The sequence below is a fragment of the Vicugna pacos genome, chromosome 5 (genome assembly GCF_048564905.1).
Source record: "Vicugna pacos chromosome 5, VicPac4, whole genome shotgun sequence".
Classification (NCBI taxonomy): Eukaryota; Metazoa; Chordata; class Mammalia; order Artiodactyla; family Camelidae; genus Vicugna; species Vicugna pacos.
The window spans coordinates 10,619,296-10,642,329 of record NC_132991.1 but is presented as its reverse complement, the minus strand read 5'-3'; positions in this window follow the sequence as shown (position 1 = coordinate 10,642,329).

Below are 23,034 nucleotides of genomic sequence, written 5' to 3'. Positions count from 1 at the left end.
CCACAGAGAAGCCTCAGTCTCCCTCTAGTTGACCCCACCAAGCCCTGCCCCACTCTGCCTTCCTTTCAAGCCACTCCATTAGATGGGTCAACACATACAGGGAAGGGTCTCCTGAAGACTCTTGTTAGAAGGCGTGCCCATCGACACATTAATCTGAAAGCCCACATTAATCTATCAAATGACCCTAACCTTAACCTTTGAGAGCTGAGGCAGAACAGGAAATTGGTTCTGGGGCAGGAGGAGAGGCAGGGAGTGTCGATCATCCCCAGGGGGAAGCTGTCAGGGAAAGACCTTGAGCAGCTCGTGGACTCAAGTGGACGCCAGTTGCCAGGGACAAAGCAGTGATGATGAGGGGAAACAGAGCCCAAACTCCCCAGTCTTCCACTGTGTTCACAGCTGTCCCCACTTTTCATGCACATGATGTATTAGGAGGTTGCAATGAGTTAGGAAAATGCCACGGGCATGGACGATTTCTGATTCTCTTTTCTACGATGCCCTCACTCCTGTTAACCTTTGTTCTAGTTGCAGAGTTCTTCACAAACCCCAGTTTATTCCTGAAGCTCTGGGGGAAACTCCAGTCTTTGGGGACATTAGTAGGAGGTCCCTGTCCTCAGTCTTGCTATGGACTTACACCCCCAAGTCTACCCTGGGCTCTCCGTGGCGGGGAGTGGAGGAGGCTGTGATCAGGCCACTGGGGGTTGCCTGAGTCCAGGCAGGCTTAACCTCCACATGTGCAGTCAATTCTTGATTATCCACACCAATGGTCTGTGACCCAGGCTCAGGTAATCCCAAATAATTGACGATCCAAAAGGAATTTCTCCTTGGCTTTGGAATACGTTCTAATTTTTCCAGCTGCGGATTTCCTTTCTCCCACGTATGCTTTCCTTGGTAGGATATTAAAAATCATTTATGTTCCTTTTAGCTTGGTCTGAGCAATGGCTTGAAGTCAGCTTCAGATTGAAAATTTGCCTACTCCGTAGACAAATGATTCCCTTGCAGGCAGTTGAATTTGACAGCATCATATATTGCATAAAGAGTAATCTGTCCAGGCTTGGGTTGTTCATTCATTCATTCATTCACCCGTTTGACACCCATGCATTGAGCGCCTACTGTGTTCTGGCCATTATACTATGAATTAGGGATTTAGGGATGAAAGATTGAGCCCCAGCTCTTGAGGGATATACCTTCTACTGGGGCTCAATGGAATAGATTTTAGTATCACCCTCTGCATCTGCCTGTACCCACTACATATTCACTTATCGCTCGCATTTGCAGCTTAGTGTCTGTCTAGCCTTTCATTTGAGAAGTTTCAACATTTGCGAGGAAGAGCTGTAGGTGACTACTGGGTGGAGCAGGGCCTCCCAGAGAAAGAAAAAACACAGATTGCTCCCATTTTTGAGGCTCCAAATTTACCAAAAATGAAGAGATGTCAAAACACAGGTATACATACATGATAGATTTTTGAATGTTTGCATTTTAGGGGGAGAGCATAGCTCAAATGGTAGAGTGTAAGCTTAGCATGCATGAGGTCCTGGGTTCAATCCCCAGTACCTCCTCTAAAAAAAAAAAAAAGTAAGTAAACCTAACCTACCTCCCTACCAAAGAAATACAATAAAATAAATGTTTGCATTTTAAAAAATTAATATTTGGACACTCCAAAAGTAGAGATAGCATTTATATAACTTTATTTGGAGAAAATGACAAATGTCTAAATTTCAGGCTATTTATGAACGTGAGATCTGGTCCATCTCCCTCCCCCTGCCCCCTCACACTCGACCCCTGCCAAGAAAAGCCCTGATTGACAGGAGGGAGGTCTAAATGGGGCTGAGTGGAGTCATTTCAATGCTCACAGGAACCACTGCAGATATGAAGCAGTTGGTTTGTGGCTCTGTGCCCTGTGGTCACAAGGAATAGTTCTCAGAAAGGCAGACACCTCCTAAGTACTTTGAATCAAAGGGCATCAAATCAGTTTATTTCTCCAAAGTCGGCGTGTTCCCACCCGGGGCACTGGAAGGATCCTGATGGAATTTCTGGGCACCGGAAGTTGTGTTTAAGTCCAGCCCTTTCTAGTATCGTCCCTTCCCCCCTCCACACACATTGAGATTAATCTCAGTTTTCTTCTCAAAAAGCCCTTGGAAGATGAGGACATTTTGACAGTGTGAAAATTGGAGTTAAGGGCCAGAGGGTGTCACTCACCTTATGTCTTTATGTTTGTGAAAGTAAAACAGTAAAGAGCACCCTAACATTTCTGGTGACATTTCACCCATTTAAATTTGTTATGATGGATGCTGTATAATTAATTTTTATCTTAACACCCATTGCTATTCGTAGGAATTCCCTCCTGGAGCAGATCAATGAGATGTTTGTAAATTGTTTTTTCAGATCCTATGAAAGCTAGGAGGCATTTTCTCTCTGTGTCGACTTTTTCAGTGTTTGCTAATGTTATGACTTAGAATTATTAACTCCCATCTCCAAGATCTTGGGTCCCCTGTGGGTTCAGAACTGCAGAGTAGTTGGATACCTGAGATGGAAGAAGCCTCGGGCGACCTTCATGGCTCATTTGGTGTATTTGAAATGCCTGTCCAGTAGCCAGGACTCCAGCCTCCGCCCTGCTATTGGTCCTGTTCATACACAGCTTAGCCCTTTGCTTTCCCACAGAAATAGGTGTCTCTTTCTTTGTTTCAATTTCCTTCAGAATTCCTAATGTTTCACTATCTAACTTCTACTCTTCCTTTGCCTTGACTCTTTCTTTGCTATTCCCCACACCTAGTTCTCTCTTTCTTTCTAGTTACTTCCAACTGGAATGATTCACGTGTCACACAAATTGGAACTGAAATTTTCGTGGTTGCCAAAAAGACATTCAGAAGTCAATCCTTTAATACTCACATTTCCCGCAGGAGAACTTGTGGGTTAGAGGCATTCTCGTGTGGGTGTGTGTGTGTGTGCGTGTGTGTGAAGGTTTGTCAGTCAAACAGTGAGAATTGGAGGAAGCCACGAGAAGACCAACAGTAATAGACTTGTGGTTGTGGTTGTGAAAAAGCAGAAGATGAGGGAAGACGGTCCCCTTAGGGAAGAAGGTAAGGGATGATGTGAGTGCAAACTTTCATGAAGTCAAAGTCAGGCTCATTTTATAACGAATGTGATGATTTGCTATCCTTTGATGGAAAAAAACCCTCACTGTTTAAATAGGAGCTAACATTTAGCAAGTGTTTATTGTGTCAGGCACTGTTCAAGTTTAAGTACATGTAATGTTGTATAAATGCACCTCACCAAATCTTTTTTTTAAATTGAAGTATAGTCAATTTCATTGTAGGTTACCGCAGGACCCTTGACAACATTTCTATGCGTAGGACCTTTTATTGCCCCTACTTTGCACAACGAGGAAGAAGAAAGGTTAAGAATTATTCAATATCTTGTAGCAAACTTTAATGAAAAAGAATATGAAAACAAATATACAGATGTATATGCGTGACTGGGACATTGTGCTGTGCACCAGAAATTGACACATCGGAATGGACTGTACTTCAACATAAACAAACAAACAAACAAATGAACAAACTCGAGTCTCTGTGGCTTTAGAGTCTGAAGTGTTTGGCCATCATCTGCCAATGGCATAAAACTTATCTTTTGAAGTTACTCTCAAAGCATTGGGGACACGAGGACAGTTAGTTTAACAGCCCTTTTCCTTAAATCTATCTCGTGACTGGAAGAAGGCAACTGGGATTAACACTGCGCTCTGGTCCAGGTACATGTTGCTGGGTGAGAACCATCCTAAAACTTCCCATTCTGTAGTATCTCATGAGCTTATGGCTCGGGAATTCAGGCAGGACTCAGCTGGGCAGTTCTGCTCCAAGTAGCTTTGATGTAGATCACTCACTGGTATTTAGCTGGTGGGTGGGCTGCCCTAGAGGCCCCAAGATGACTTTGATTGCATGTCTGCACTTGGCAGGGATGGGTGGAAGGCTGGGTCCAGTTGACACTATGATCACAGCGTGGTGACTGGACTACTTACACAGCTGCTCGGGGCTCCCAGACAGAGTATTCCAAGACACAGGAAATAAAAGCTTTTACTCTTTTAAGTTCTGGGCTCGGAGCTTGCACAGCATCACTTGTACAGAATTTCCAAGCTTACTGAAAGAAGGGGCCACTCTCACTAACTCTGCCCCGTGCATTCCACTTATATCACCTCCAGGCCCCTGCCCCCTCCTCTCCAAGTCTCCTGAAACTTATCTGCCTGAGGTCACCACGATCCTCCTTGTCAGCAAATTCAGAGGTTTTTTTTTTCCTATACACATTTTATGTAAATTCTCTGGACCGGTGGACCTTGTCAACCATTTCTTTCCTGCAACTCTCCTCTCTGGGTTATTCACAATAGCTTCTTTTCCTCTTCATTTCTTTTAAATGTTGTCAGACCTCAGGGTTCTGTCCTTTGGCTTCTTGCCTTCCCCACTAGTGTTTCTCTACCAGGGACAATTGTGCTCCCCAGGGATGTTTAGCAATGTCCAGAGACAGTTTTGGTCATCACAAGTGGAACACTACTGGCATCTGGAAGGCAGAGGCCAGGGATGTTGCCAAACACATGCACAGGACAGCTCCATGCCACAAATAATTATCCAGTCCTAAATGTCAAAAGTGCTGGAATTCAGAAATGCTGCTGTGGCTTTAAAAAGAGGGTATTGGAGAGAAGATGAATCTTGCCAGCTTCCCCTTTTTGGGAGCTGTATCTGAAAAGGGGTCTCCCTGGTGGACAGCATGGTGTGATGGAAGGGCAAGGGCTTCATGGTAAAGGGGTCTGGGTTTAAATCTCAACTCTCCCAACGTGGAGATCATAACTCTATCTTGTAGAGTTATCTTGCTGCCAAATCAGATAATCTAGATAAAATAACAAGTCCATAGTAGGTTCATAAATGTTAGCCCTTTCCTTTAAACCACATGGCACAGCAGATGTCCTCATCACGGCTGGACTTAGGTCACCATTTAAAACTTAGGAGGTACTTACTACATGATAGGAGTTGAGTAAATATTTGCAGAAGGAAATACAAACAAATGAGCCACCTTACCTCTTTAAGGGGTTGGTTGCCCTGAGAGCTCTCTAGCTAAGTTGGTTTTCTTTCTTCTGTCCTTGTGGGGCCGAGGGTTTAGAGGTAAATTGCATAGCTCTAATTGCACTGAAAGAACAACCGTGAGGTTTTATGAGGCTAGGTTGTTGACTTGACATGCCATCCTCCAATTAGAGGGCAGGTGACTGCCCATCCTCTAAGGCAGTAAACATAGCCTTTCTCTTGCAGTCACAGCAAAAGTAGCAGAGGAGGAATAAATTCAGAGGCCTCTGTGGGCATCTCTTGGTCCTTAGTATTGGCACTAATTATAAAAAAAATAGGTTTACCTATTTGGCGGGGGGTGGAGGGGTGGGTCTTTCTCCCTTTGCATTTTTGATGCCTATGCAGAAGCCATCAACCTAACTTTTTTCTGAGATTCAAAGAAAGAATCATGATGGAGACTGCCCTTTGGGATTTTATACAGTGTAAATCATTGACACTTAACATCTCCCTTTATGTCCTTGTCTCCTTCTGATTCACTTTCCATGTGGTCATCAAGGTAAGGAAGTTTTGGAAGCACAAAAAGCATCATGCACTCTCCCCTACTTCACATTACATTTAAGATGAGAACAAAAATTTCCCAGCATGTCGTATAAACTTGCCTGTGGTTAAGCGTCTTTCCTTTGCGACTCCTCTTTCAGATCTCCCTCACTTCTGACTGGGTCAAAGACCCCTCACAGAGCTGTGGGCCTCTCCTTCATGGTCCTTGGCAAAGTGAGACAATTTTTCAGTTATTAGTGTCCTTCTTTGATTAATATCAGTTTCTCTCTCTCTCATAAACTCTTTGCTTCCAGGCAGCAGAGATCGTGTGTCTTTTGGCTTTCCATTGGGTCCCCAGAGCCTGACACATAACATTGGCTCAGTAAATACTCTTAAAGCAAAATGGATGACATCATTAGTAAGTATCACTTCCCCACTTCAGCCTGGGACCCAACCCAAACCCACTTTTGTTAAAATATGTAGCAACCAGTTTTAGCCAAAGAAGAAGTGAGACAGAAATAAAACAAGTTCATTGATGACGATGATGGTGACAGATAACATGCACGCAATATTAATAAATAATTAAATGATAGAATAATTATACCTAGAAGTTAAATCTTAGTATTTATTGAGTGCTTACTGCACGCCAGGTACTGTGCTAGGTAATGAGGGTAAAATACGGAGCAAAATCAGATATGGTGCCTTCCATGTATTATCTCATTCAGCAGGTCCATTAATTAGGTACAATTATTTTCTCATTTTGTAGATGAGAAATTGTGGAAGCTTAAGTAAATTGTTCACGATCATATAGCCAGTAAGTTGCTGACAGAGCAGGTATTTGGACCCAGGAGTGACTCCAAAGCTATTAACCATTCACTTGTGTAATTTTAGAAGAAAAGGGATTAGGTTAGGTTAATGCATCGACCTGAGAGGTAATATCTATCAGCGAATGCTGCAGATACTAACAGACCCACCGCTATCCACAATGGATTGAGCATGACTGCGTGGTAGACACCGTTTTAGGTACTCTACGCACATTTTCTCTAATCTTCAAAGCAATTCTACTGGTCGATATTATCATCTTCACTTTACAGGTGAGTCAACAAAGGCCTGGGTAGGAGGAAGAGGCAGGGAAGAGGGCAAAGACAGGTGGGACACTTGAAAACCTTCCAGCTTTTAAAGTCTTTAATACAACTTTTAAATTATACTTTAAAAGCAAGAAAACCTTTGAATTCAGTCAGACACACCAAACCCAGACTGTGCAACGTTGAGACATTGAATCATGGACTTTTACAAGTGAGAAAGACCTGAGAGATCATCTAATCTAAACCCTTCATGGGCCTTCTGACTGAGTATAAAGTTAGCTGACTCTTAGGCAGCTCAGAGCTTTCGTTTTATTCAGATAATGTTATGATTTATAGGCCAATCACAACTTGCCATTTTAAACCACCTACTCAATTTAAATGAATTAGTAACCACTTCAATCAATTTATCACTACATTTGCATATAAGAAAAGTATATTCCTTTATAAATATTTTACATTTGTTAGGAGTTACTAATTCAGGTGGGCGGTCACCAACAGGGTTCCTCTTCATGGAGGAACGAGATATGAATGCAATTTTTTTATCCAAAGAAGTCCCAGGATCTGAGACACACATGTATTCCATGGGAGGAAATCATATTCCCAAATTCCTTGCTCCTTCCCTCCCTCCCTCCTTCTCTTCCACCTCCTTTTTCTCTCTTTTAACCCCATGCCACAGCTGCTTTCTCATCTTGAACAAGTGAGGATGGGTCATATGTCAAAGCTTTTGCCCTCTGGTCATTCACAGAATCTAGAATGCTTCTGACTCCCCATGCCATTCAAAAGGGGTACCTTAGAGAAGAAAAGATGACATTATCTGTGAAATTGAAGGCTCACCTGAATTTACTTTAACAGGAGAACCCCAGCTCCCCAGGGAGAAATGTCTGCAAAGATACCGCTGGGAGTTCAGAAGAAAATATTATGTTCTAACCTTTTAAAAATTAATCCAACTATTAGCAGGGATCCCTACTGTATTTCATTCAGGCCATAATATGAAAGATACGATGATTAAACCAAGACAAATGTAGTGTCATAAGCAAATGTCACGCCATAGATTTACCTACCAACAAGACATTGGCATGGTTCAGGTCAGAGGTTAATTAAAGACATCGAAAGGTCATTCTGTGATTAGGTGAAAGCAGACTTTTAATAGGGCATCAGTCCAACCCACACTGACAGAAGATTTATGCCAGCCGTGATGACACCGCCACGAATCCTGCTGATAACGAGAGCCTCAATATTGGACTGAACAGAATGATGAATGGAGCACATATCTCCTCACGCTTCTCATTACAAGCTCTTTCACTCCTGGTGGCACTTAGCAGCATTTATTTACTGGGGTTTGAAGGTGCGGGACAGCGGAACAGTATATCTAATACTTTTAAATGTAGACTTGTGATATAAAAATGAAACAAGAGATAAGATTAGCTCTTTGAATAATTGCACAGCTTTCCTTCCAAGATTATATTCACTAGTACTAACATTATTTTGCCCCCCCTAATGTTCTCCTAGTGTGTGAGCAGTTCAAGAAAATTAATTGTCTGAGGCAGAAGGTCAGAGGGAAAAAAATTACTGATAAGCATTCAACATGCTATAACATAGCACCTCACCACATTTTGCCTTCCAAAGCCCTCAGTATGTGAACAAAAGATAATAGAAAGACATGGATATACACATTCTCCCCAATGCCATATTTAGGGGTGCTTAAATGCTGTTCTTCTTTGGATTCGATTAGGTAAAGGATCTAGAAAGGAAGCCAAATAAATGAAAATAAATAAAAGTCAAACAAACAACTTATAATATTGCTCAGCTGAACGCAAATGTAAGAGAAACAAAAAAGTTCTGATAAATAACGTTTACTTTCCCATGAAACTCCTTTTCAACATGTTATATATTTATAAACCACCAGAGTGTAAATTCTGTGAGTAAGTCCCATCACCTCTCAACCGATAGACGTCATGAAAATTCTAACTACAGAAAATTGTTAGTATTATCAAAGGGCTCCTTTCTGTAGATTCAAACCTACCTGCTGCTGCAATTTCACAATAGAAAAATCAGACCCTTTCTGCTTGGGCCACCAACCAGGGGAAGATCACATCACATCTCACCCCAAGCCATGGCTTACATGTATTCAGGAACAAAGATGAGTCAGTCTGAATGGAAGTGGAGGAGCTGGAGACCTGCTGTAGGAGAACCCTGAGAGTGTTTCCTTTCCTTTTTGCAGGCAATTGTGTTCAAGGGTAGAGAACAAATCGTAGGTGGATTTATACAAATGAGTTACTCAGCCCAGCATTTACAAACCCTTGGAGCCATGAGAATGCAATTATCTGTGTGTGTCAACCAAGCACACACCATAGGGACCCACTTTTTAGCACTGAACAAAGTAAGTGAGCCCTTTGAGCGGCTGATTTAACCCCATCTGAGTGTATAAAACCTGCTAATAGTGAGGAGGATTTCCTTGTTGGCATTTTTAAAAATTGAAGTATAGTTGATTTACAATGTTGTGTTAGTTTCTGGTGTATAGCATAGTGATTCAATTTTTACATATATATGTAAAAAATGCATATATATTCTCTTTTTCATATTCTTTTCCATTATGGTTTATTGTATGATATTGAATGTAGTTCCCTGTGCTATGCAATAGGACCTTGTTGTTTATCTATCTTATGTATGGTAGTTTGTATCTATTAATCCCAAACTCCTAATTTATTCTTCCCCCAACTCCTTTCCCCTTTGGTAACCATAAGCTTGTTTTCTACATCTGTGAGTCTGTTTCTGTTTCATAAATAAGTTCATTTGTGCCATATTTCAGATTCCATATATGTGATGCCATGTGGCATTTGTCTTTCTCTTTTTGACTTGCTTCACTTAGTATGATCATCTCTAGGTCCATCCATGTTGCTTCAGGTGGCATTATTTTATTCTTTTTATGGCTGAGTAGTATTCCATTGTGTGTATATACCACATCTTCATCTAATCATCTGTTGATGGACATTTAGATTGCTTCCATATCTTGGCTATTGTAAATTGTGCTGCTGCGAGCATTGGGGTCTGTGTGCCTTTTCAAGTTTTCTCCAGATATATGTAAGGGCTTCTGTTACCACTTCTAGCTTAGGATTTCCATAGGCCCTGACCAATGTTCCCTGGACAAATCTTCAGAATAGATAACATGGCCATGCAAAGAGTTTCTTGTCTCCTCTATTCTGATCCATCAGAAGCTCATCATATAGACAACTTCCAGTATTTAAATGACAGGCCATTGCAAAGCCACCCTGCCTGTGACCATAGGTCTCAGCCAGGCCACTCATTCCACCAAGTAGCCATTAGGAAGCCCAGACCAATGGCCATCAGAGAACTGTATTGTTAGAATAAAAATTTAACTCAGTAAATTTTAAAGATCTTACTGGCTTTATTTAGTGAATCATGAATTAGGCAGCATCCCATCTAAGACACAGAGAGAAACTCCAAAGAGCTGTACAAAATGAAAGGCTTTGTAGGCAGAAGGGAATAGTACAAGGAAGTTATAGCAGCAAAGAGCAGGTTGGTTGTAGCAAAGTCACCTTCCTTTAGGGGACAGCAGGTTCTATTGGGCAATCCCCTCACTAGTGCAGTCCAGGTGATTCCAGGCTGACTGGTTTAATGTTCCATTCCTGGGAGAGGATGAAACTGCAATTAGGTTAGGTATTAAGTCTTGGTTTGGTGACAATGAACTTAGCGCAAGCAACTCCAGTTGGGGCCTGTTTTATCTTTTTAAACAATTCTTCTCTGTTGATCAGACTCTCAACCTGAGAGATGTGATCGGAACTTAAGGCATTACCACCATTCCCAGATACTGCTCTAAATTTCTCGTAGTTTTGGGTGATCCTTTGTGTGGTATTTTCAGATCACTACTTCAGGTGGACATTTTTTATCTTGATCATTCTCTTTTTTCCTTTTATGACATTATAGTTTTAGGGACATCATGTGCTTGCTTTACAGAGGCTGTGAACATACATTTAAAGCTTTTGAGAGAATACAGGACACTAGGGAGATGACGATGGTTATTTATAAACAGGATAATTCCCACTATCTGGAGGGCACTTAGAAGTGATGGTGTCCAAGACCCAAACCAGTCGAAATCAAATAAGTCAGAGAAAGACTCCATCGAAGGAACAAGTGGCTTGTTCAGTGATCTTATTTATGCAGCTGAGTCTCACCTTCCCTAGAAGTGTTAATCCAAGCGCAGCATGTGGTGTTGGCCACAGCCCAGACACCTCCTTGCTCAGCTCATAGATAATCAAGGGATTATTATCAAGAGCAACTTTGACCAGAAAGCCTAAGGATTTTTGCTGGATAGCTATTGTCTTAGCAGTGGGTTCTGCAATATCTTCAACAGTTAAGGAGAGATTGCTAATCCCAGCTTCATTCATACTCACTCCTAACCTGGGAAGAAGGGACCTGCCAAAGGAAGTGAATTCTTAATCAACCTGACAATATAAGTTCGGGGGAGTTGACCAATGAGTTGTTTCAGTTTGATTGTGGACAGTTAAGGACACAGATAACCTACAAGGCATTGCTCGGTTATGCACCAACCATCTAGGCATTCATAGGCTCAAGGAGAATGATAACCAACACAAACAAAGAAATTTTATTCCGGCACAAACCATGCCCACGAAGGTGACACCGTTGATGGGTTCATTTGCAAGGATTGTCGAATTTGCCTATTCAAGCCAGGAGTCATTTAGGCTTTCAGGACACTTGGGAAATAAAGCTCCTAGCCTGAAATAAAAAGTTGTTCTAAATTCTTTGCAAAGATGAATAATGCTGGTGATATCTTTTCATGACTGAGGGCAGATCTAAATCAGATCATATAAGAATATCAGATAATAAGAATGTGGAGGTGCAGATGTTCTATGATTTGCATAATTATTTGTGTCAAATTGGGCAAGTATAGTTATAACAGGGGGAAGGTCAAAACAAGGCTCTGGATGTTCTGGCTAGAAAAGTCAGACTGTAAGTGACTTCTTAAGAGGGTCTGTTGTAGTTTATGGTGACATTGGAAATAGAAGAGAAATTAGTCACAGGAAGGACCATGGGGTCTCTAGCACAATGGACAGATCAGAGTTTTTGATGACAAATCCAGCAGGCTGAAAGGTTGCCCTCCCTTAGTAATGGCCTGGGAGATAAGGATGCCAGAATAAAGGAAAGGGAGAGAAGAAGAAAGGGTTTCATGTTTAGGTAACATAGGAAATCTTGATCTGGTATCGTGGGTGGAAGCAATCTACCTTCATATTAGCTACTTCTCTTTCTACTCAACTTGATTTAGGACCAGATAACATGTAGAGCCCTCCTCAGCTGTGCAATGTGTATCCAGGGTTCAAGGCCATCTTGTTTCACCATCGTGTCAATGGTTAGGAGCATTTGGTAAAGCTCTTTTCATGAGTGTCACTTCTCAAAAACATCAGAGTAAAACAATATCTATTAGTGTAAAAGACTTAAAAATGCCCATTGTTAAAGATCTGATGAGAGTTTACTTGATAAGTAAATGTAGTTATTTCTGGGATATACAGCATTTTAAGATAATAACTGAAATCATGACTGATAATATTATACCAGGACATACCAAATTTCCAGAAATTTCATACAATTTGGGAACGTATAACATATACCTATGCAAATATAACTTAAAGAAGGCTTCATATTACTTCTTATTTGACGATACTTCTCATGCAATTTAATATATCAAATAATTAGCCTAATTAGTTTAATCTGTCTCTCTCTTTCTCTGTCGCCTTCTCTTTCTCTCTCTCTCAACTTCTCTCTTTTTACGATAAGAGAGAACAATTCTTTTGAGATGTCCCAGGGGTCTTCTGGAAAATCCCAAAGTTAGTTTCAAATAAAAAAGACTTCATTCATAATTTGATTTTGGGAAGTGTGTCAGAAATATCAAAAATTTGGATACTTGACTGAAAAGATCACAGATCATTATGAAACAATGCTCAATTATCCATTTAACTAAAGTGACAGTAGAAGATGTTAAAGGCAAACACATAAAGTCACACAGCTAGGAACACAACTTAAATCTGTTAATATTAGGAAGATTCAATTTTCTTAATTAATCAAAGAGTTGATAAAGACAATATGGAGCACAGTAAATTATTTTGATAAGATACAGAATCTTTGCTGTCTAGACAGATTACTTAAAAGGTAAAGAAACTGTCCCAATTTTCTTATCAAAATAGACCAAAAATCCAATAAACACTTTGTCCTTGTAACACAGAGAAATTTAACTCTAATTTTGTATTAGTGTACTATTGATATTAAAATTCATTTTTTGACTTAAATAAATTCATTCCAATCTTAGCTAGCTTGACCACATATAAAATTCCTTTCCAAAGATTCTTTTTCACAAATCTACAACTTATAAAATGTCTCTTCAAATTTTTTAATATGTCTTTTCTGCTTTATCATTCTGGAACAATCAATCATTTTACTTTCCTTACCTACTTTTCATACACAGCTGTTTTCTTTCACACTTATTACTTCTAAGTAGTTTTAATTACATGTATTAATTAAAAATTTGAATCCTTAGAGTCCTTAATTCCTAGTGAAGGCTAAGCTGTAAGCAGTTTTGGACTGTCTATTACAGTAGCATTCTGCTGTGAACAAAAAATACTTCAAACCATATCAGTAAACAAAGAACGCTGAAGCCATCAAGTCATCAGCCGCTGCCTCCACATCCCCCCACCCCCCGCCCCTAGTGAAGATAAGCCTGCAGCCCAGCCTCTGCAGCCACTCACAATGGTGCACCCAGAGGGGACTCAGAACAAGAAAGGACAGGATACTGGCCCTAGATAGCTAGATGCTTGTCAAAGGAATGATTTCAATGAGCCCAAATGTCTGCTTCCTCCCAGACATAGAAAAGCGCTAAATTCTTTAACTTGAGAGGCCCAGTTTTCTTTAGATAACAAGCAATCTTTTATTGTTCCAACTACCTGGTCTTTGTTGTAAAGCTCCTATATATCCTAGCTCCTCCCCTACCTCTTCGGAGCAGTCCCTCAGAGCGATCTGAGAGGCTGTCGTCCCGGCTCGAGTCCTCCCGCCAAATAAAACAATAACTCTCAACTTTTCGGCTGCGCATTTATTTCAGTCGACACTGTGAATTGGCAAACTTATAAAGACATTTTATAATTTCTAGAGACATACTTCTTCATAGCACAATTTTTCAACGTGGCACAAAACAAGTTCACCAATAGAACCAAATATCTTAAGTTTCCTGGTAATAAGAAGCCAAAAGTCAATAAACTTGTGTTTGGTAATTAATGTTTCAATGTTTTATTTTATTTGGAAATGATCTAGATATTTAGACTACCCATAATTTAGTTAACTTAGCAAAACTCTAAAGTTTCAAGTTATCAGAAAGATTTGGGGAAACTACTTAAGTAGACATACTGTAAAACACAATTATTGCTAAAAAGTCACATAAAAATTCTTATCTCAATCACATCTATTTAATTCACTTATTCCTAACAATTATGTTTAGACTACCCCCCAAAAAAACTTCATGAGGCAGTAGACAAAGTCTGCCATCACCCCAAACTATTTTTCCTGCTGAAAAATCCTGTAACAGAGATAACATGAAATTATTTGATTAGTAAACCCAGGTTGAATATGAATTGCATATCTGCATTATTTTCAATAATATCAATGTTGATAACTCTAAAGACATGTCTATTTTAATTAAACCAACAAACGTAAACTAGCTTTTATTAACTGAATATTATCCTAGATCATAATGTACTTGAAAAATAGTTGGGGGAGTTTTGTTTTTAAATTTCTGAGAGTATACGTAATTTATATAGTGCTTGCTTGTTTTTAAGCCAACTAAATAGAGTGCTTTACAAATTAATTTTAGCAATACCATTTGAAAGTAGAAAAAAAATCACACATCTTTAACATACATTCATAAACACACATAAATGTGCAGACAGACACAGAGATCTTATAGCTTTCATTTTAAAATTGTAGCCTCATGGATATGGTAATATAAAACTCACTAGTTTATAAAAGAAGTTGGATTTAAATTGTGTTTTGGCAAATGGAGTAAGTTAAGTTTACTTGCCCAGATGGTAAATTTTTACTAATAGTTTTGAGGAAGACACTTACAATTTGTCATTTACCTGAGTTCCAAATAACTTTTCCCCTTTTGTTTTTCTTCTGATAAGAATTATTTTCCTAATGTTTGTATTCCAAAGGGATGGCCTAGATGAGAGTCCCTGGAGAAGGCCAGGTAGAACATTTATATCTCAAAGGCACGGAGAAAGAATGCAAGTTTCTCCAAGAAGGACTTTTGTTTTCTAAGGCCAGAGTTTTTATCAGTCTTTTAAAATAAATATGGGAGATTAGGGCTTTGCAAAAAAGGTAGGTGAATTTTGAGTTGTTTCTGGAGCCAAGTTTCTGGTCTTACAAAGATTTGCTAAGATAAGGACAGTTGCTCTTAATTCCTCAAAGAATTGGTTTGCAGCCTAGATGATATGAAAGGGCTGATCCTTCCACCCAACCACATTATCTTCAATTTGCTTTTTTATGTCAGGGAGATTTCCAACTAAGACAGAAATCAAAAGATTTTTATGTTCTGGATTTAGAACCGTTTGTCTTTGGAATGTTTTAGTAAATTCTTTCACAAAGGCCTCAGAATGTTTCCCTGTCCCTCTGGTTGCACAGTTTTAGTTTAGTTTAGGGAAGGAGGCTGAAAATATTTCTAGCAGTATTGAACAATCCCGTGGACACAAGAGGTGTTTCCAAAGAAGGTGCAAAAATATTACTCTCCCAAGATGCAGAGCACTCCCCAAGACAACCAAATAGACAGTCCCCCTGAACGCTGGCGATAGAGTAGCTGCAGATGGAGTTCTGCCCACATTGCTGATGGTTACCAAGCTGAATCCTCAGGACACAAAACAAGACACACAAGAGGGGAGCACCTGTCACTGGGAGAGGAAGGATCAATAATCAATGGGTCTGAATTTGGAAAGAATAGGACCACATGAAATTTTTATTTTTTATTTTTCTCTTTCAACAGGGTGTTACTGAACTCAGGTCCAGCTGCTCACCACTCAGAAACCAAGACTTGGGAGAGACAATTGTGATAGAAAGGAAAGTTGCTTTTAATCAGAATGCCCGCAGTCCGGGGCGACGGTGAACTCAGTGTCTGCAAAAACCAACTCCGAAGTTTCTGTTCAGCCATGAAAGTTTTAAAGGGAAAAAGGGGATATTTTAAAGGGAAAAATCTCAGTTAATCACCGAGACAAGAGATCAGATTTGTCACCATCCTCCCTTCCTTTAGGGGTCCTGTTAGACAGATTACCTCACTAGTGCTGACTGAGTAATTCCTGATTGACTGGTTTAAGATTCCATTCCTGAGAGAGGCTGAAACTGTAATTAAGTGAGGTATTAAGTCTTGGTTTAATGATATGGGACATAGCAAAAGTGACTCCATTTTGGGTGTTTTGTCTCTTTTTTAACACTACTGATCAATTTCTTCCAGTCCACATTCTGTCTGCTAGTACACATGGAACCCTTCAGTAGTTTGTCTGTGTGTGTGTGTGTGTGTGTGTGTGTAGTTTGCAGCTGTTTTGGGGTTGTTGGAATCAGTATATAGTAGATGGGGAAAGTATTAAAGTTATGCAATTTGTATACAGAAATGATAATATTTTCCGGGCTTCCAGGAAGAAATACATAGCTATCCTTTTGAGGTTTATTTTACGTTCAGAGAAAATTTGAAACTAATCAAAGTAAATAGCCTGTGTCCACTTCCCATCACAAACCACTAGACTGAAATGGTATGAAAATAACAAGATATCATTTACTCTTTCTTTTTGGGTACCAGGAACATCTTACAGAGAATTTGGGTAAATTGTGCTCTTTCCAAAAAAATAAAAACAAAAAAAAAACCATGAAAAAATTGATTGATAAGTTAAAATTTATTGATAACCTATTCTGAGCTAGGAGTTACAAAGTATTCAAAATAAGTCATAGATCCTGCCCTCAGTGGACTTAACCATCATTGAGAAGATACACAGAAACATCAAAGTGTGAGTCCCAACATGAAGCATTTGCTAAGTACTAAAGAAGTGGTGTAGACCAGAGTTTGGCAATTTTTTTCTGTAAAGAACAGATAGTAATTATATTAGGCGTGCATTTCATATGGTCATTGGGCTTGCTCCACTACTCAGGTCTGCCCTTGCAGAGAGAAAGCAGCTCCAGACAGCACATAAATGAATGGGCGGGATTGTGTTCCAATAAAACCGTATTTACGAAAATAGATGGCAGGCTGAATTTGGAAGGAGGACCATGGTTTGTTGAGCTCTGGTTTAGACAGTAAGTAGTGTACATATTTAGAGAATTGAGAGAGTTTAACAGTGGGTAGAAAGGGAAGTCTTCGTGCAGTAGGAGGAGATTGAAGACTAAGCAGGAATTAGGTAGAGAGGTGATCTTCTGGGTGGGAACACACTGTGAATGAAAGCTATAATTGCAAGGCTTTGTGAGCGAATGGGTGGGAGTAAAATTAGAAAAAATGGGCTTCTCCGTGAAAGCACCCCAAGAGGGAAGGACATATGCACTTCTGACAAGCACTTGCTGAGAGATTAAATACACAATTTAGGTCTTGAGATGCATATTCCTAAAGCCTTGGGGCCCAGTTCAGTTCCTTTTGCCCTTCCACCACGCTGCTTTTCTAGCCTATCTCTTTCTGCAGGATTGGCATTTCCAGCCCCAGGGCACAGAGATGTCAGCCTACAGGAAGAATGAAATTTGCTGTTGAGTACTGGGGGGAGTCACTTTGTGATGATTTCTCTGTATGGTCAAGAGCAGCACACCAATCAAGTGACGGAGGTACTTCTGAATGTCTGTGTCTCTGGTGACAAGAGCTCTCAGTTTAAGCAAACCCTTATGTCAAAGGGTGGCATTTCTTAAAATGTATTAATCAGAAGACTAGTCTGGCCAGATGATTCCAGAAAAAGGGGGTTCTATAGTATAAACGATGCTTTCTTTTGGAGGTTGACCAGGTACGTTGGTAAATTAAAGGGCATGAGAAAATCTGTTGCAAAGAAATCTGTTTAACTCGTATAACCATAAATTTCCCAAACACTTGACCACAGAACCGTTTCCCATGGAGCATCTGTGACCATCTCGTGGCACCTGTTTCGAAAAACAATGCTTTAAGGGAACTGATGTGAATATAAATATTGCTAACAGGTACTAGTTGTGGCTTCAAGTTAACATGAAAGACAAAGTAGGGGAGAGAGAATATAAAATAATTCAGATAACTCAAGCATGGATTGGAATACAACCTTCTTATTTGTTGCATCCATTTGAATTCTGTTTGCCCCAACCTACCCCCAGCGTTCTAGTTTCAGGTGAACAGGAGTACTAGAGTGCTGAGATAGGAAAGCAAAAAATGGGGAGCAGGACATTTAAATTTATTTTCTTCTTCTTTTTTCTTGTTGTTGATGTTAAACTTCTGGCTTTGTCCCCTTCTTCCAAGTCCTTCTGGAGACTTTGACTGAAAGCATGAAAATGATTGTCATCTGGAGCTATTCACGGCAGGCAGAACTGAGCTTAGAGGGAAAACAAATGTATAATTAGCAAGCACGTAAACATCCCCATCCAAGCCCAACTCTCCTTCTCTGTAGGGCAGACGAAGAGATGTGCAGAGGAGCGAGGCAACCCAGAGTCTCACTGAAGTATCTGGAGGATTCAACTGGGAAATTCTGTGCAATTTGCTGCAAACAAGTCAGACATTATAATCTAATTAAGTCTAACCCTATGTTGAAGAGGCTCTACTTAGCATTTCATAGCATTTCCTTTTCCTTCTCTATTTTCATTTCTTCTATGTGCTTCTGAAACATCCTTCTTAATTTTTATGCACTGTCCTGCTGTCTGGTTTTGTCAGCTCCTTCACTTGGCACGTAAGGATCTACTGTGTAACAAGTATCAGCGAGTCAATGAAGACTTCGACATGATCCTCACTGTTGAGAGGCTGATATTCAATATGGCCAGAGAGACACAGAGGTAATAAATGCAATCAAATGTTTAGATGTTATGTTCAATATCTGCATAGGGGTAAGAATGATGCAGGAAAAACGGATGTGGAGTGTGAGCAGGGCCGTGTCCCAAGTCTCAGTTTAGTCCCTGGGATGTCAAGTGTGGATCCTCGGCTTCAAATAGGAAAGAATTCAAGAGCAAGCCACAGCTGAGTAAAGGTAGATTTATTCAGAGAGATACATATTCCACAGACAGAGTACAGGCTGTTTCAGAAGGCAAGATCAAGGCCACGAGGTGTAGGGGCTGGGTGCTCAGATTAGAGTAAAAGTGGACACACACTCCATAGACAGAGTGCGAGCCATCTCCGAAGAAGAGGGAGAGAGAGAGGCGGCCACGAGGCACAGTGTTGCTAGTTTTTATGGGCTCGGTAGCTTCATATGCTAACAAGTGGGAGGACTGTTCCAACTACCCTGGGGAAGGGGCTGGGATTCCCAGGAATTTGGCCACTGCCCATTTTTTGTCCTTTTATGGTCAGCCTTGGAACTGTCATGGCGCCTGTGGGAGTGTCATTTACCATGCTAATATATTACAGTGAACATACAATGAAGCTCAAGTTCTACTAGAATTCAAATCTCCCGCCATCTTGAGCTTCAAGGCCTACTGGGGGTTGAATCTTCCACCATTTGGTTGTTAATTGTGTCATTCCTTGAATGGCTGTGCCCTGCCCCCTTCCCTCCTGTCTTGGGAGGATCCAGGGGAAGCAGTTGCCAGTTCTACCTGGATGTGCCAGGGGAAGTTTCATGCTGAAGATGACCTTAGAACCAAATCTTTAAAAATGAGCAAGGAGGGTGTAGATCAAACAGAAAGGTGCTCACATCCTTCAAATATGTGTTGCTGGTTAGTTCCACGTGCAGTTGGATGATCAGCAAAACCTCAAGCCCACCCCATCCCTTTATTACCTTGTAGATAAGGGAACTTTATCATCAGGCACCTTCAGAGTGAAGTATGTGAACCCAGGATGAGGGATGTTCAAGATGATCCACTAGATTGTAGAAAGGAAATGTCCGAACTTTAAAGATGTTATCTCATCTCTTCGAAACTTCTGCTTTTGAAATTTCTATTTCTGAGTTTTATGATGTGTCTAAGAATATCATTGTCTATGTTTATGACTTATAAATAGTATAAATATATTGAGGGGTGCAGGGTGCATTTTTTTACTGATGGGGTGCAGGATCCAAGAGCTTGTAGACCACCAGTATGTATTATTCATCTAGGAAGTGATTGCAAGTATCTTAGATTTTATCTTTATTCAATAGACTATTCCTGAGAGTTTTCTTAGACATCATTTTTTTTTCTTTTAGTAACAGTAACACACTATTTTATGCCTCTAATATGTTCCAGATTCTGAACTAGGCAATTTGCGTTAAGTACCTCAGTTAACTCTTACAATAGTACTAATAGTACAGGAAAATCAGCCCAGGATGTGATTGAAAAACTGAGGACCATAGAAGTTTAGTCATTTCCTTTAGATTAAAAAGAGGCAGAGCCAGGGTTGAAATTACACGTAGTCTGACTTAAATGCCCATGTGTTGAACGATTAACAGTCGTCTTTTTAAGGTCAACAAAAATAAGTTACTAACATGCTTGCTTTGTTTTGTTGGAGGTGGTAGAAATTAAGTATTCATAGCCTTTTGCACCTATAATTTTCCTATGAAAATGCATATTCCTGTAAGCAAAAGTGAACTCTGATGCTTATTAGGTTATTCATCCTTTTCTAATTGCATTTGGTTTTTGAAAATGTGTCTCTTCTTTGACCTAGAAAGAATTACCCATCTGTGGTAATTTATTATTAATAGAACACTTATTTAGTACTTATTATGTGTCAGAGATTGTGAAAAAAAAATTTTTTTTTTTCACATAACAGCAAGTCCCCAGTTAAGAAAGAACTCAGAGTAATAGCTAGCAGGTCATGAAGTAAGAATTCTAACCCAGGCAGTCTCTTTGGCTTTGGAACCCATGCTATTAACTATTAAGCTATGTTCCCGCCCCATAGAAGGGCACCCAGTTTTCTCAACAAGAATGCTTATTGCAGCATTGTTTGTAATAATGAAAACCTGAAAGCAAACTAAATAGCCATCAACAGCGGCCATCATCATATTCCATTCCCTGTGGCAATCCATGTGGAATGGAATACAGTAAACACGATGAGGCCAGTAGAAATGCTAACTGTTTTGGTTTCTTGGGGCTGTCATAGCAAATTATCCCTTACTTGGTGGCTTAAAACAAAGGAATTTATTCTTTCACTGATCTGCAGGTCAGAAATCCAAAATCAAGGTATCATCAGGGTCAGACTGCTTCTGAAGGCCCTAGGAGAGAATCCTTCTTCTCATCTTCCAGCTTCTCGTGGCCCCAGACGTTGCTTGTAGCTACGTCCATCCAATCTTTATCTCATCTTCATATGACCCTCTCTCTGTGTCTGCGTCCAAATCTCCCTCTCCTTTTCCTTAAAAGGACACCAGTCATTGGATTTAGGGCCCATCCTAAATCCAGGATGATTTTATCTGTGGACCCTTAACTAATTAAATTTGCAAAGACACTCTCTTTCCCAGTAAGGTCACATTCTGAGGTTCTGGGTGGACATAAATTTGGGGGACCCTATTCCACTCACTATACTAGTTGAAACCTATATTTATCGAAATGAAAAATGATATATTATTAAGTAAAAAATCCACGAAATTGCAGTATGCCTAGCATGATTTCATTTTTATAAAGAAGTATATGTTAACCTGTGTGTATACACACACAGAAACATGTTTAGAAGAGCGTACACCAAAATGGTAATATTGATTATCTCTGTGTAGTAGGATTATGTGTGATTTTTGCTTGTCTATCATTTTGTATACAATCTGAGTGTTTTGCTATGAAGAGAAAAATCATCAGAAAAACACTTTCTATTTTTTTTAAACAAATCTATATTTGACTAAAAAATTCCCAAAGAGTATAATGACAAGAGTTTGAAACCCCGTTGGTCTAACACTTTTGATGCTTACAGAACATCACTTGGGGGGAAGTCATTAGAAAGGATTTTGCTTTTTGTTTGCATGGAAAACCATTTTATCTGCTGTATTCCTAATCGCAAGTCTTTTGTCATCCCCACCCTCATCCCAGTGCAATGACTACAAAAAGCCTCTAAACTCAATTTTTTACCTCTTGGTTAGAATCATACATCTTTTCCTCCACAGAATTTTCAGATATTAGGCAAAGGGTTTTAAAAGATTTTTATAGTATGAATCAATATCCTTTTAATTTTTTTTTTTTTGGTTTCTCACTCTTTAAAAACTTTATTTATTTTTTGAAGTACAGTCAATTACAATGTGTCAGCAAATTGTCCCAGTCATGCATATCCATACATATATTTGTTTTCATATTCGTTTTCAACATCCCTTTAGTTTTTCCATGTGCAAAACCTCAACTTCCAATATTGTGACTCAAAGAAAATATTGTCACACTTCTTTGCCTTCTCTTATGGTGGTTGCCCATCTCTGAATGCATAGGAGTTAGCCAAGAAATTATGTGGTTATCTGAAAGAAAAATTTCTCTATACCTTTTGAAAATAAATTATTTAGTTCCCATAATTGCCTAATGTTTTATGAGAAACTGAAATGCTTTTCCCAGTATGTCTGTTTTTCATTTGCGGCCAACCTGCTGCTTTTCTCGACCCACTCACTGTTGATCCATTACCATCAGCAATCCGGTTGGGATTGCTCCGCTACTTGCTATCTCTGCAGTCAGAGTTCCAGTGCTTTGGGAGGTTCTGACTATTTTTGTCATCACCTTTGCAATTTAGTTTCAACATGAAAAATACTTTGGGAGGCTCTTCAAATTGCGAACAAGTGTTGAGAATGTTAACAGACCCAGACGGTCAGATTTACCATGAGGTCCTTACCAGGCTGAGCACTCTCGGAGGGCACACACTGGGTTTGTCTTCCTTCTTATACCCCTATGCTTGTACCCAGTCTGGCCCACAGCTCTCAGTCAATGAGCTTGCTTATTTGGCTTCCAAAACTCTAGACTTCCTATCAGCCTCATTAGGCTGAAACTCAGAATCTTTTTCCACCAGGGATGGGTAGTGACAGTGCCTAGCGGAGCCGGAGGAGAGAAAAGGCTGGCAGATTCTCCTTTCCTTGCTTCTGAGTATGCAAATTTGTCCCTGGGATAGAGGTCCAGTCTTGGCCCTCAGCTCTGGGCACACGTGCTTTTAGGCTATGATTTAAAGATGCAAGGAGACCAGCAATAGGAGGAGTTTCTTCAGTGAATATGAAAAGGATTAAAAATCCGGGATGTAGTGCCAG